Source organism: Dromaius novaehollandiae, chromosome 4 (genome assembly GCF_036370855.1).
Source record: "Dromaius novaehollandiae isolate bDroNov1 chromosome 4, bDroNov1.hap1, whole genome shotgun sequence".
Classification (NCBI taxonomy): Eukaryota; Metazoa; Chordata; class Aves; order Casuariiformes; family Dromaiidae; genus Dromaius; species Dromaius novaehollandiae.
Window position 1 is genome coordinate 80,702,082 of NC_088101.1, and position 13,769 is coordinate 80,715,850.

The following is a 13,769-nucleotide window of genomic DNA, read 5'->3' on the forward strand; positions in this document are numbered from 1 at the left end:
ACGATTCATCCTTAACACCCCCCCCCCCCCGCAAGAGCAAAGCTGAGGCGTGAAACGGCGTTAAAACCGCATCCAAAATATTAATACCCCCCCCCCCCCCGGTTGAAGCGGTGCCCTGGCTTTTAGCTGCAGCGAAATGCTAGTAAAACGCCACGGAGGGAGGAAAAAAGAAAAAAAAGAAAAGCTGTGTTAATATTTCAATAAACAGGAAGTTTAAAAGCGGCGTTTTATTGCTGTTAAAAGTGCGTAAGGCCTGGCCGTTGAAATGATTTCCCTAGGTCTGTGGAGGGGTTGTGTAGCTCAAAGGTAAGGCTTTTCCTCCCTGCGTTTGAATTTCTCTTTTTTTCTTTTTTTTCTCCTCCTTTTTTCTTTTTTTTTTCCTCTTAATGTGCTAGCAAATGCATTTATGGATTGCTGCTGGTTTTTAAGGTAAAATAGTGACCGTGCATAGGGTGATGGTAGAGAATTGCTTAGTGTAAATTACTGTATTAACCAAAAGATGGTTTTTTTGCAGATGGAAGGAAATACAGTGTAGGCTCTGTTTATAAATGTTATCATTCTGTAAGCAAAGGGTACTGAAAGAAGGCTGCAGAGCAGTAAATGAGTCTATTTACCATGTAAATATGATTCAGTCTGTTATGCTGCTTTGTTTTTCTCTAAAAAATTAAAAATCAGATTTTCGCTAGTGGGACAGAGCTGAATAGACTATCCTTGGAAAACACTGTTATCAGTGGTGGTTTTCAAAATTTCACCTGTTGTAACTTATATTAAAGAATTCAATGTCACCTTATATTTTAATAACTGTTGTCCTTATCGGGAGGAATGTTTGCTTTTAGGCTGTGATGGAGCACCCCAAGATAATCATCCCTTTAGCTCCTCAGAAAATAGTGGGGCCTGATAGGCTGAAGTGAGTGTGTACTTTTTTTTGCAATGAATTAAAATAAACTAGAATATTTGTGATGTATCAGGTGCATCACAGAGATTCCTTTTCCTGGGCCCTAGAAAATGTAAATATTCTTATTTAGCATTCTAGCTGCTTGGCAAATAGCCTCATTCCACTGTTAAAATATTTTAAATCTCATCGTTCTATTCCTGTGAAAAGGGAACAAGAAAATACTAAGGTAATACTAATAATACTAATGTTATTTGTATTTAAATACAAATTGCTGTAGGTGGAAAGTCCATTAGTGAACATTTTACATTCATTCTCTTATGTAACAGAAAAGCAGGGTTAAAAATCTTACTGTAAAGTAGACTATGCTAGTTGAAAAATAATTTTCCAGTGCCTCTCTTTGTTTTTTTATCTGTTTTATCTATTTTTAGCTGTGTGTTAGCCAAGCAGGCATATAGAATTATGAGCCCAGAATGCTAACTTTAGTATATTTAATAATGTTGCTCTTTATTGACCCCCAAAGGCAGCAAGATTTCAATAGTGGAATTCCTTAGTGCTTGACAAATAATAAGCTATTTAGTTTATTACCATAACACCCCTTCCAAGAGAAATCTAGTGACAAAATATGTTGTCCGTTTGCACTTCACTAGTACACTTAAAAACTGAACACAACAAACAAACCAAAACCCAACCTGCCACACTTTTCCAGTCTGAGCAACAAATAGGTATTTATGGAGTGATTACAATCCATAAACAGATAGTAGAGATAAGGCGAGACAGTTAAATTGTTCCATCATTTTTGTCATTGTTAATGTAAAATAATACTTTCTGGGTGAACAGAGTTCCTCTGTGCTCGCTGGTGGCACAGTGAGCATGATTTGGTGTAACGTGAGTGGTATGCTGTCTGTCCTTGTCTAAACAAAAATCGCCCTTTAAAGTAATGTAGATTCATTATTTTTCCAGAAAGCGATACATTAATTTATTACTGAATATGTAAATAAAGTAGTAATAATCCCGAGAATTAGTGTAGTCATGCCTAGTAGAAGAGTTTAGTCAATGAAGCTGCTATTTTGAAGCTACTATTTTTGTGAATTTTCCCGTTCAGTGTTGTTGTATGTAGTTAAGGAGTAGCTGGAGCATGTAGCTATTGAGCACACTACACTACGTGTGAAAAGCTGATCGTTGTAAATACTGTGTTTTATCATAACGGGAGACTTCCTGATAGTGTGACAAAGCAAGTTAGAAATGTCCGTACGTTTGTCAGTTTGGTTAGTTCTTGACTCGTCCTTCTGTATCATGAAGATAAATAGCATCTGCTCTTTGTTAAAAATGTGTGGTGCTTCAATTTACTAATCTCCCTGTTTCTAAGGGTTATAATTTTATTTACAACGTAAACAGAGCAGTCACTGTACTTAGCCAAAAGTCTGATCGGAGAGATTAGAATAGGGCTGGATACTGCAGTGTGTTGTACAGATACAGTAATATACTTGCCAGCATTTTAAAACTTAAAGTCAATCTCTCCTTTTAAATAAGAGCATCTACCACAGTAAGATGACTAGGCATGGTAGGCCCTTTTTTTTTTGGGGGGGGGGGGAATGATATTTTTCCAAAGTGTTTATTTAAATGGCTACCGTAAGAATGAGAAAAACCTACTTACTTTGTAAGTAAATAGCTTGAAGAGCGATAAGTGTACAGAAAGACACAGATCTAAATGTCTTTTAAGTAAAGACACACGAGAAGCTATATGATCTTTAATTTGTGCGAAATACAACACTTAATCTGCTTATTCAAAGCCATGCAAATATTTTGGACTACAATTGCTTGTTGCCATTTTGTCTTTGCTTAACTACCATGAATTTGTATGAGCTGCGCTTCTTGAAAGGTATCTGGAGAGGCTGGTACTTGTGTGTTAGAGACCTGCGTTTGAGAGGAATATTTCGGGTTTGGCTTCTGAAGCCAGCTGGGAGCACTGACGAAGTGATACGTGCCAGTACGTGTTACGCTTTCGAACCCCATAGCAGTTGGCAGTAGGGCAACATAGCGGCCTCATCTGAGGCTACCTAACCTCCTGGTCCCCTGATTATTTAGCAAGAGAGTAGAGATGGAGTTACACAGTTAATACACGTCCTAAAACTTAAGATGAGGATAGAAGTTGTAGTACATAGCACTTCAGCCTCAGTTCCTCTGCCGCACACATTCTCTCTCTCTCTCAGACAGCATAGAAATGAATTTACGTCTTTGAAAGATGCAAGTTTCTGGCCGTGTCTTTGGTTCCCTTTCTCCCCTAGCACCTTAAGAACAAAGATGATAATTCATCCGAATCTGTGTATTGATCAGGAGAAGACGGCAAGCGTTCTTTGCGCATAAATCTAAAATTAACGTTTCCTCAAATAGAGCCCTTTGCTTCCTCCCCGCTGTTCCTGTAGGAAGACTAGAAAAGTGTCGCAGCATCAAGTTGTTCCGGGCGTTTCAGAACCTCTGAGCTGTGATTACGGCAGGATCTTTTTCAATGCACAGTAATCCTCGGCTCATGTTCCCGAGTGATTAACGTGCTCAGGAGCGTTTTGGGAATCTGAGAGCATCAAAGCGTTGGCTGTCTTAAACCAGTGTACGACCTTATGTGACAGTATTGCGGGGAGGGGAGAGCAAAGTAAGTGTCTCAAATTGTTTATAGTGTGGAAAAGCTTGCTGTGTGTTCTGTGATTTAACTGTTTTGGGGCTTGGTTATGCCTGTGGGGCCGTATTTAATATTCCGCTTTGGTTTGGTGGTTGAAATTGGTAAAACTTCAAATTGTTTTGAGCCTGATCAGAAAGAGAGTTACCCCGTTTTTGGAGGAATTTGAGACAGTCCCTGGGCCCTTCTAATTTGTGCTGCCTTGTAAGTGTTATCTGTGGCCGGGGCAGGGGGAGAGGGAGCATTTGGAGCACAGCGAGCCTCCGCCGGAGCTCGGCTGGCCACAAGCATCGGACCCCGGGAGCCCAAGCCGGCGCTGCCTGTCTAGGGAGCGTTGTGGGGGCCGCTCAGGCGTCTTCATGTTCCCGAGGCCCTAGCAGGGCCCGAACCAAGGTCTCTCTGCCTCTACGGGATGCTACAACAGGCAGCGTCTAAAATAAAAAAGATCCTGACGCATTACATAATGGGAAAAAAAGCCTCACAAAATAAAATCCAAATAAAAAGAAATGGCTTAAATCTTTGAGAAAATTCAGTTTACTAGATGAATAGGTTATGTTTTTTTTGTTGTGTGAAACAGCACATTTGTGCTTGCTACGCTAGAGCAAGGATTTAATTTTTGAAGAAGATAATTATAAATTAACTTGTCTCCTTTATGAAATACTTTCATCATTTCATCTCAAACATATCTTGTTTCCTGTGTTATTATTCCATTTGCTAATTATCCAGTTTGTGTCTAATCAACATAATTGAAAATTGACATTGTTTGATTTTTTTTTTTCCTTTGAGCTGAATGTTGCTAATGCTATAACATGTTTCATGTTGGTTCTTCTTTTTGGATGACCCTTGCACATCTCTACGTTTTCATCTTTTTTCTTCCTCCCTTTTTCAAATATTTTAGTGTGTTGAGGAACTTCTTTCCAGTGTACCTGCCAGTGTAGTCAGCCAGAAGGGATTCACTAAAGCAAGCAGAAAAAGTTGTCTTAGGGGCTGGGAACAGTTTTTCAGAATAATTGTGAAGCTGAGTTTTTTAGTAGGAAGCTTTTATTTCTGTCCCATATCAAGGCTTTGTAGCTTTAATATTAAAGCATGAGGTAATGCGATTATATAATTTTGCTTTACGTGAGGTATTTTAAGGCATATTTTGGTAGTTCTATTTACAGGTCAGTGGGTGTCCCTTATCGGTATCTGCATCACTTTCAGCGCGTTCTGTCACCACTGGCAAAGTTACGTAAGTCTGGGATGAAAGTCATTCACGCTCTCTGACTCTGTATGTATGCCAGACTTCATTGCAAGGAAAGTTACTCCTCCTCTCCTTTTAATCTTTTAGGGGGGTTCTGATGCGAAAATACAAAAAAGGAAAGAAGCATAGACATGTTTCTTACATGACTGAGTCAAAATCCCAAACTCCTGTGTGCAGCCCAAATTCCTTACTGTTGGGTGTGTGCTGCCTTCCTCAACAGCCCCGATATTTCTTGATAGATGACAGCTTGTGCCATCACATGTGGACACACGCAGTAACAAGAGTGGCAAGAGGCCCATCCCGGCAGGATCTGCGGGAAGCTTTGCAATTATTTCACGTACTAGCCTACGCAACGCGAGAAGAGCGTAACTGTTTTGTTCCCTTTCTTTTAAAGCAAGCACGGCTTCTGCTGCCTTCTGTATTTGGTTGACATGTGACCCCTGTGAGAGAGAAGTATCTGTATCACGGTGTCCTGTGTGGTTTCCTGGTGTGTGCATATGTACCTAAGCGTGTCTGGTCTCATGCAAAAAGGATATAGGCCCTCATCTACTTGGACATCCAGAGCCACACTGTGATATAGATGAAGCAGATAGCTGCTTAGGACAGGTCAGTTCTAGGGGAAGCAAGATTGGCGTGGTCGTGCTGACTGTTTTGCTCATGTTAGAGCCGTGGAAAGCCAGGCTGACCGCTGTTGCTGCTGCCATGTGAGGCGTTGTCCCTGTCATTCCCCTTCTCCCACCCTATTCTGCACAGTATCTGTAGGAATTATCCCAGTGCTGCCTTCTTACCACAGCAGAAGCAGCAAATCCAACCCTCTAAGGCTCTCCCCCCTGCATTCCCACTGGGAACACTGGGGAGAGACAGTATTCAAAAGAAAGAGAGACAGTATACTGGGGAGACAGTATTCAAAAGAAAGCCAGGAGAGAAGCAGCACTGCAGGGTGTTTTCATCCGCTTCCACTGCGCATACTTTTTTCACTCTGCAAAATGTCATTGTAGCCCCTGGGTGAGTCAGAAGTTGGGAGAATGAGCCAGAAAGGAGCTATACTAAGATGCGTGCTCTCCGGTCAGATTGGGCTGATCCACAGGAGAATTTGCAGGAAAAGAGAGTGCTGCCTCAGGCAGCTGTTAGTCATATGTATAGTCAGTCAGAGGTGCCGCTAGGGGCTGACAGCCACTAATGTCTTTGCCATTGGTGCAAATCCCCATATCTTTAATTTATAATTGCAGAATTTTTGTTGGCTTCTGTAGGGATTTTACCTGAATATGCGTTTTCAGAGTTACCCCTAGTTTTAAGCTGAATTGTCCAAAATGAGCATTGCTTCTTGCGTACTCGCAGCGTGGCAGTCTCTATTTCAGAAACAAAACCCGTGGCTTAGCTAAACGGTGATGTGCAGCACTTCATCAGAATCCCCAGATGAGTCAAATTTCATTAGATGGTTGCAGCCAGTTTGTCTCTTGCTGAGTATGTAGCTTTAGTCTTTGCAGAGTCATGCAGGACAGAAGTGTTTAGTAGAGATAACCACAAGCCGGTCTCCAAACTCTTAAACTGATATTTAAATATTTTTTCTCTTTAATGTGTTGTACCAGATATGTTAAACTGTTTATTTTCAACCAGATAATGAGCATTTTCGCATTTGTGGTCTACCAGACATATTAATGTGTGTCTAGTGCTGCACTGAATAGTATTAATGTGTATCACAGCCTTTCTTACGTTGTTGATTTTCCTGTTCATATAATCAGCATTACTGAGAGAAATGATCTGACTGGTTAACAGTAATTCGGTGTTGTAGGAGTGTGTTCCCATGCCGGCTGGAACTGCCTAGATAGTTCTTTCTCTTAACAAAATGTTTCTTGGGTAAGAATGATCATGAAGGTACTGACCAAAGCCACAGCGACATTTTAGGTTTTTACTCTGTGTCCTCACCAAATTCTCTGCTGCGTGCTAAAAGTCTACGACTGCTAGCAGTGCTCCTTTCCTGTACGGTCATGTGCTAGGGTTACCATCCTTCATCCCTCTTACTGGGTTTTGACATGTAAAGTCTCGTTCATGTACCTCTTTAAACATCTTTTAATTTATCTTTTAATTTATCTTTTAATCTATTAAAATGTTGTGTGAAGTCCAACATTTTTGCAGAATCAAGTTGGCCGAAAGCTGCGTATTTGAAGATCGTATGACGAGTTACTTAAAGGGCTTCTTACCCTCACCCTCAATCAGCACATGTAGCTGATACAGCAATAACTTTATTCACTGGTTCTCTCAGATTTAGTTGATTTTTCAGCTCCTGTAAGAGTGTCAGAGCCTACTTAAATTGTTTTGAATTTGCAGCTACTTCTTCATGTAGAACCTTTTCTTGTAATCCTAAAACTAAAGCAGCTTCCTGTGTCTGCCCTGGTTGAGGTTCCCGGTCAGCCGTTTAGCCACCAGAGCACTGTTCCTATGTGATCTTTGAACTCAGTACAACTAGACTGCAGATTTTTTTTAAAAAGCAAAAGCAACATCTAAGAAAATAACCTTTTATCTGTGTAGAGCTGGATGTATTTTAGCCACGCCAGTCTAGATAAAAAGAATGTCTTGCATTTTTTAAAAGCTTGTGGGAGGAGGCTCACAATAGAGGCTCCATTGTACTGTTAGTACTGAGAGTACAGGAAATCACAAATTAGCTATGACGAGAGTATTGCAGGGGAGTTTTGAGTTTACTTAATTCCCATAGTATTGTATGGTTTTGAAAGGGTTTCACAATGCGTTGCATTTTGGGGTTGGTTGTGTATGTTGTTTATATTTGACGGTCCTCTGTTTGAGGCTTTCTCTTGCCATGTCTTTGTTCAAAAGGTTTCATGTTTTTAATCCTTGAATCCAGATGATTTTCCTTCTTATTGTAAATACAGAGGCATACAAATACACTTGGTATTTACCTCATGACCACCCTGCAGCCATCTGAAATTTAAATCTAGCATTTTGTATTCAGAACCGAGAATTATCTCGTTTGAGCAAGGAATAAGGAAGGATTTTAACTAGGAATTTGGGAAGCAGTAAGCTGCAGGCTTAACTTTTCCTTTCCTAGCAGATTTTGATTTTGATGCAGAGGATGTTGAGTTATTCAGCTCCAATTGATATCAAAGGGAATTGGAGTGGGCTCACAAAAATCCATAGGATCCTGGCTGCATCCTACATGCTGAGCCAAAGTTGTTATAGGATAACCCTTTTGCTAAATTTTATCTGAAGATAGGTTTGGCTTAGTATCTGCAGTTGAAGAACACATTTTGTGACTTAATTGAGAGATTCAGGATAGTGAGGACTCTCCAAAATCCTGAATCTTACTTTCCTATTCTCATGCATAAATAAAGTTTACAGTGTGTTTTACTGAGTTGGTGTTTTGGACTGTGAAGTACTGTGAACGTTATATTTTTGTCTTTGTTTTGATAACTTTGCTAGCATCTTCTTCTTGGACTTGCTTTTAAGCCTGTTAATTTTTTGTTTCTGAGCTTCGTGGCTTTGTTAACAAAATTAATGCTTATATTCCAAAAGAAAAATATTTTCTTATGTACACAAGAATCAAAGAAAAAAGGCAAGAAATACGAAATAAACTTTATTTTTTGCCTGCCTTATGGCAGCTCATAAGCATGGTAAAGTTTTCAAAGTGTGGATTATGCAGTTCTAGCAACTATAGAAATCCCTAAAGATTTACTGTCAAGAGAGAAATTTTTGTGCAAGAGAAAAGGGCCTAAAAGATCATCTAATTCTCTCTAAGATTTCCAAAGAGAATTAATGAAGTTTAGTTTTAATTTTAGAAGACTAATTCTAAAAAGAACATTGGATAGTGATTGTTTTTATGAATAATAAATAAACTTCTGTGTCACGTCTAAGATTTCTTTGGTCTCAAATATGTATAGGGAAAGAAGCGATCTGTGAATAAGCTGGATGCTCATATTTAATTAAGTAAAATTTTAAATCAAGTTAGTTAAGCTAGCACGTGCCTTTTTGTGAACTCTGAGTACAAACTAGGCTTATTTCACGACTGCATTAAGATATTTAGGAACCAGCAAAACCAAGTCAAAATGTCGTACTTTTCAACCACTTTACATGGGCGTTTGTGTTCTGGTTTACTGGCATGTTCTAGTGTAAATATAACTTTTCTTTTGTGGGGTTTGTACCTCTCTAAGTAAGTCACTTAACTGAAACACCTGTGTTAGGAGGTCTCACCGATGTGAGGACTGACCCTCTAGAGGTGCTTATCTTTTTTCTTTGGCTAAAGCAGCAGCTTACTGTTACTAAGAATCTTTGGTAAGAACTGAAGGAAGATGAAGTGTAGACTTGCTAACTTTCAGGGCAAATCTGGTCTAATTATTGACGAGAGAAGCGGAAGGGAGAGGGGAGCAGAGGCAGCAGCGCTGGCATATGTGGTAAGTGGCACTGGAATGGCTTGGGCAGTCTTGGTGTTCTCTCACTTGCAAGTAGCCCGAGGAGCGACCTGGAATGATTCCCTTCACTTCTCTGCACCGTCCCAGCACGCATCGAACAGGAATAGTGATGCTGACCTCACTTGTGAAAGTGCTCTGATATCTGTGGAAAAAACTACCAAGAAAGAGCAGAATTTTGATATTAATGGTGCTCTGAGTAGGTAGTTGGTAGAACTCATTGTTTGCATCTCATTTTGTCACAGGTAAATGGTTTGGAAGCAATGTGTTTTGGATTGTGAACTGAATTAATATAAGTGCACTTAAGACAGCCTGTGGCATGACTGAACACAAAGTCTGTATAAAACATTGTGCTATGATTGAAGGGCCTTTTTTTTTTCCAAATTAAAAATGTACTTTCCGCCATTAAACTGCTTCCTCTTTAAACAGTAAAAAAAAAAAACAACAAAAACAAAAAAAACCTCTTGTGTATTTAAATCAGGAAGTTGTATTTCACCAATTAGCTTGACAGGACATGCATGCACAGAAATCAGCAAAAATACGGGTAAGCGATCAGCCTGCAGCTCCGTGTGCTGGGTACTGAAACACAGGAGTGTTGTGCTAGCACTGAGTACTCCTGGTTATGCTGAGATGCAAAGGTTTGAAGCAGAGACATGATTGCAGGCTGTTTTTACTTAACAGCTGAACTTTGGAAGAGAAGAAGTAATGGATAATTTCAGTTTGAGCTTGCACACTGTATGACTATTAAAAACTTTGAGATGACTGTTAAGTAAAGACAGCTAGTCTAGGAGTGCCAGATGGAAAAGAGCAAGAAAAATACCTTCTGTTTAAAACGGAGTGGGGCGTTTTGGCAAGTGTTGTTTTGGGGTCTTCCCCGGGCCACACAGTTGCTGTGCCTGGATCACTGCTGTGTTACGGGTTCTGTCGTAGGGCCCACTCAGGAACCGGACATGCAGCAGGACAGAGTTCTCTCCCGTGAATTACATGACCGAACGCGAGCTTCAGAGAGGACATCTTTGTCATGCGGTACCAGGTCTTCATCACAGCCGAGGACCTTGCCACTGAAATATGGGCGGTTCTTTCTTAGTTTCCTGCTCAGATTGTCCAGTAAATGCTCTTACAGACAGTAGAAACATTTCTGCTATTCTAGAAATGCACTGGCTTTTTCAGAAGCTGTCGTGGTTTGTGAAATATGATGCTGGTTGTTTGGTTTGGGTGTGAGACCCTTCGATTTCATCCTTCTGCAGAGTGGTTGATCATCTTATTCTGTCCGTTATATATGGATTTAGTTCAAGTCCTGTCAGTTTATACATAGTTTGAATTAATTGGAAAATGTGAAAAATGCAGAGTATTCTTCAGCTGGCTAAAATTTGAAAACTGCGTTTTTTCCTGTCAGCCTCTGGAAGGCGGCCAGGTGCGAGTGAACATTCCCACAATACCTTTTCTGTGGGGTAATGGGCAAGTTCAGGGCAGCATTCCTTCCTCCGTTCATATAAACAGGCCGTGCCGTCCAAGGCTATGGGAGAGCTGTTGCTGCACATGTAATCGCTGCTGTTTGCCCTCGCAGTTGTTGCTCTGCTGACGATGGTTTTTTTGTATTTTTTAATTGTCTCCTGTTTGTATTTAAATTACATGGAGCCTTTACTCTGTTACCGTTTAGGATTTCGCCCTAGGCAGTGCTGTATGAAAAATCAATGTAATCTACCGATCATTTCATTTGTTGTAGTGAATACAGAATGGTGTGTCTTTACAACGGTAGAGTCTTGTTGACAATAGACGAAAAGAGGTGAAGGTCTGCGAAGCTGAACTCACCTTTCATCTCACTCAACTTGGCCACCTTTGGTCCTTCCAAAACGTAGTAGGAGTAAATTCCCTGGGAAGCGTGGAGTTGGGTGTACAGTTACTGTCTGTTCTGTGCCCAGCTAACAGATTTTATAGCTACGTACTTCCAGAGTTGCTGAACAGCTCATGTAATGCAAAGACTGTTGCATAGGTAGTTATATCAGTTAGAAATACTTGGTGTGTCTTAAGCATATGTGTAGATTTTCTTTTTAGGGTCCTTAATATGAATTAGTACTGCCTCATATTAGTAGTTTAGATGTGAAGAACTGTGAAGAAATAGTGGCCTCTCCGCCCATGTGAATTACCACTTTTCAGCTCCTACGAAAGCTGCAGTAACACTTGATCAATTAGCTGTGGACAACCTTAGGCAAAGTTTGGGGAAGGGGAATCAGGAATGCAGAGAGTTTCAAAGATGCTTGGTGTTTAATTGGCATGTTTTTTGGGCTGTGATCTAAACACTATTGATTTATTTAAAAATAATCTTCAGAGTTTTTTCAGCTTTGGCCTTTCCTACCAGACTTTGAATTTTTTTGCATTTAAATGGCAAAGTCTGTCCCAGAAAATGCATGGTTTTTTCATTATTGATGTTTGTGGAAAAGGGTAACAAGCGACTGTCTCATCTGAAAGTTGCGTTTTTACTGAATCCTGAACTGACAGAGAAAGAAAGTCACTAGTAAAACCCTTGATCTTTCATGCTTTCTGGATAGGTCAGGGCAGGGCCATATAATTATTCCTTTTCATCCATTGATGTCACTGAGGTCCCTATACAGAGTGAAGCTAGTAAATTAACCTAAGATTCATTTTATATAAACTCTAAATTTTGACATACAGTGTGTAAGTGTGGTGCATGCATATTTTATTTCTGCAGGCTCATTATCGTGAAATCTGTATGTTCATGTGAATAAGAAGACAATAGGATTGGTACAAGCACTTCCAATTTTCTGTTCTCTATTATTCATGCAAAATATGGACAACCATAAAATACCAATGCATCAAAATGCATTAACGGTGGAATTTCCAGTTTCTGTGACCATAATTTTTCGTCAGTTTTAAACCTCTAATGCCTTTTAATATGGCTTCAAGAACTAAATAGGAAGAAAAACACTATTGCTTACTTGATAAGATAAAGATATATTAAGAAACACATTTATTTTCCTGTCTTCAATTTTCATTCATTTATAGCACAGGCTTTATGGACCTCTTAGTTGGGCATTATTTATTTCTGTACATTTAAAAGAACAAATACTCAAACTGCTGGTTTTGTTAGATATAAATGTCAATGATTTCTCGGAACTGGCTATAGTTAGATCTGTAGTGTTCTTTTCTGTTTAACATTTTTGAGCTTCATTGCTTACAGTAACTGTTTATTCTGTTTGTGTGTACATATGTGGATTATGCCATAACTTTATGTATGAATTTATAATTTATCTTTTTTTGCACGGAAAGTGGTAGTATCTTTTTAGCAGTTGTGAAGCTGAAGTCATTCATATACTTACAAAACTTTAATTAAATACATCAATTACATATGTACACACCGATGTGTGAGGTGCTTGTTTGCAGGTGAATATCTGTTCACTCCTAATGTGCTTGATTTTGCAAGTAACACTCAAATAGCAAACTGTCTTACTCTGCAAGCAGCTCTGCTGACTGATTGCAGAACCACAGTGCAACTCAGTCTGAATAAGGGATAAAGCAAGACCTTCGTAGGTAAATGACAAAAATAAAATTCAAAGGAAAGATGTGCACCGAATAGTAACCTGGGCTTTCTTGTCTGCCAACTGTGAAGCCTCCGCAAGAATTACTACTATTGTACGAGTGCTCTCTCCTTCTTAATAGAGGTGTTCTGTATCCTGTTTTTCTTGTTGACTAGAGAATGACAGCTTTTAAGTATTATAATGATGAAGTACCATTAGCTGTATACCATTCATGTCTTAAATTGCATCCTTTGTTGTGTTGTTTGCTGTTCATGTAAAACAGTTGGGTATGGTCAGGATCTTTCCAGCACTTCTGCTTTCTTTTTATTTTCTTGTTTTGTAGGTTATTCGTTTTTTTGTTGAATTATATGTATTTCTGTAATCAGTTGGCATGGAAACATGGCTGTTTTATAGGCCGGTTGCTTTTAGCATTAATTTACAGGTACTTGTTTTCGAATGTGAAAATGGAAACCATTTATGTTCTTCATCATTGCCCATCATTAATACTCACATGCTTTCCAGTGCAACATAAATTATCTTTCCTTCTGTCTTAGGGGGAAAAAATGAAATTTTTTAAAGAGAAAAAAATTATAGAGACTAATACTGTGTTGCATCATGTATACTGTTTTAATAAGACAGCGCTCAGCATAAAAATAATCAAAATATGTAACTAGAGAGAATCAACAGAACAAAGCCTAACACCAAATCTTAATTTAAATCCAGAAAGCATGTAAGGCTTTTCAGTGCTGCAAAGTTGCATCACTAAATTTATTTTTATTAATATATTTATTGGTGTTACCATTCCTTCTTGGTTTCAGAAGAAAACTGTTTTCCAGTAGAGACTGATATTGATTGATACTGATATTCTGTGATTTCAGTGAGATCTGGCAGATTCTGAAATATCTCATGGGCAAACATAGAATTGTGTTGCAGATTTTTACATAATTAACGCAGCAATATTCTTGGTGATATGATGATACACGTCAGTGACTGCTGCTGGGAGAAAAAC

At 39.2% G+C, this 13,769-nt stretch overlaps 1 protein-coding gene across 12 annotated transcripts in view; it reads left to right on the forward strand.

Annotated features, from left to right (window-relative positions):
- The window catches only part of CTBP1 (C-terminal binding protein 1), a 248,841-nt gene that overhangs the window by 181,508 nt on the left and 53,564 nt on the right, over nucleotides 1-13,769 (forward strand). Inside the window, exon 1 of one of the 12 annotated variants that reach the window (XM_026112682.2) lies at nucleotides 181-306. The exons of the other annotated variants lie outside the window; for them this stretch is intronic. The gene's annotated coding sequence lies outside the window, so the exon portion shown is untranslated. Of the gene's footprint in view, nucleotides 1-180; nucleotides 307-13,769 lie in introns of those variants that run through there. 12 annotated transcript variants of the gene reach the window in all.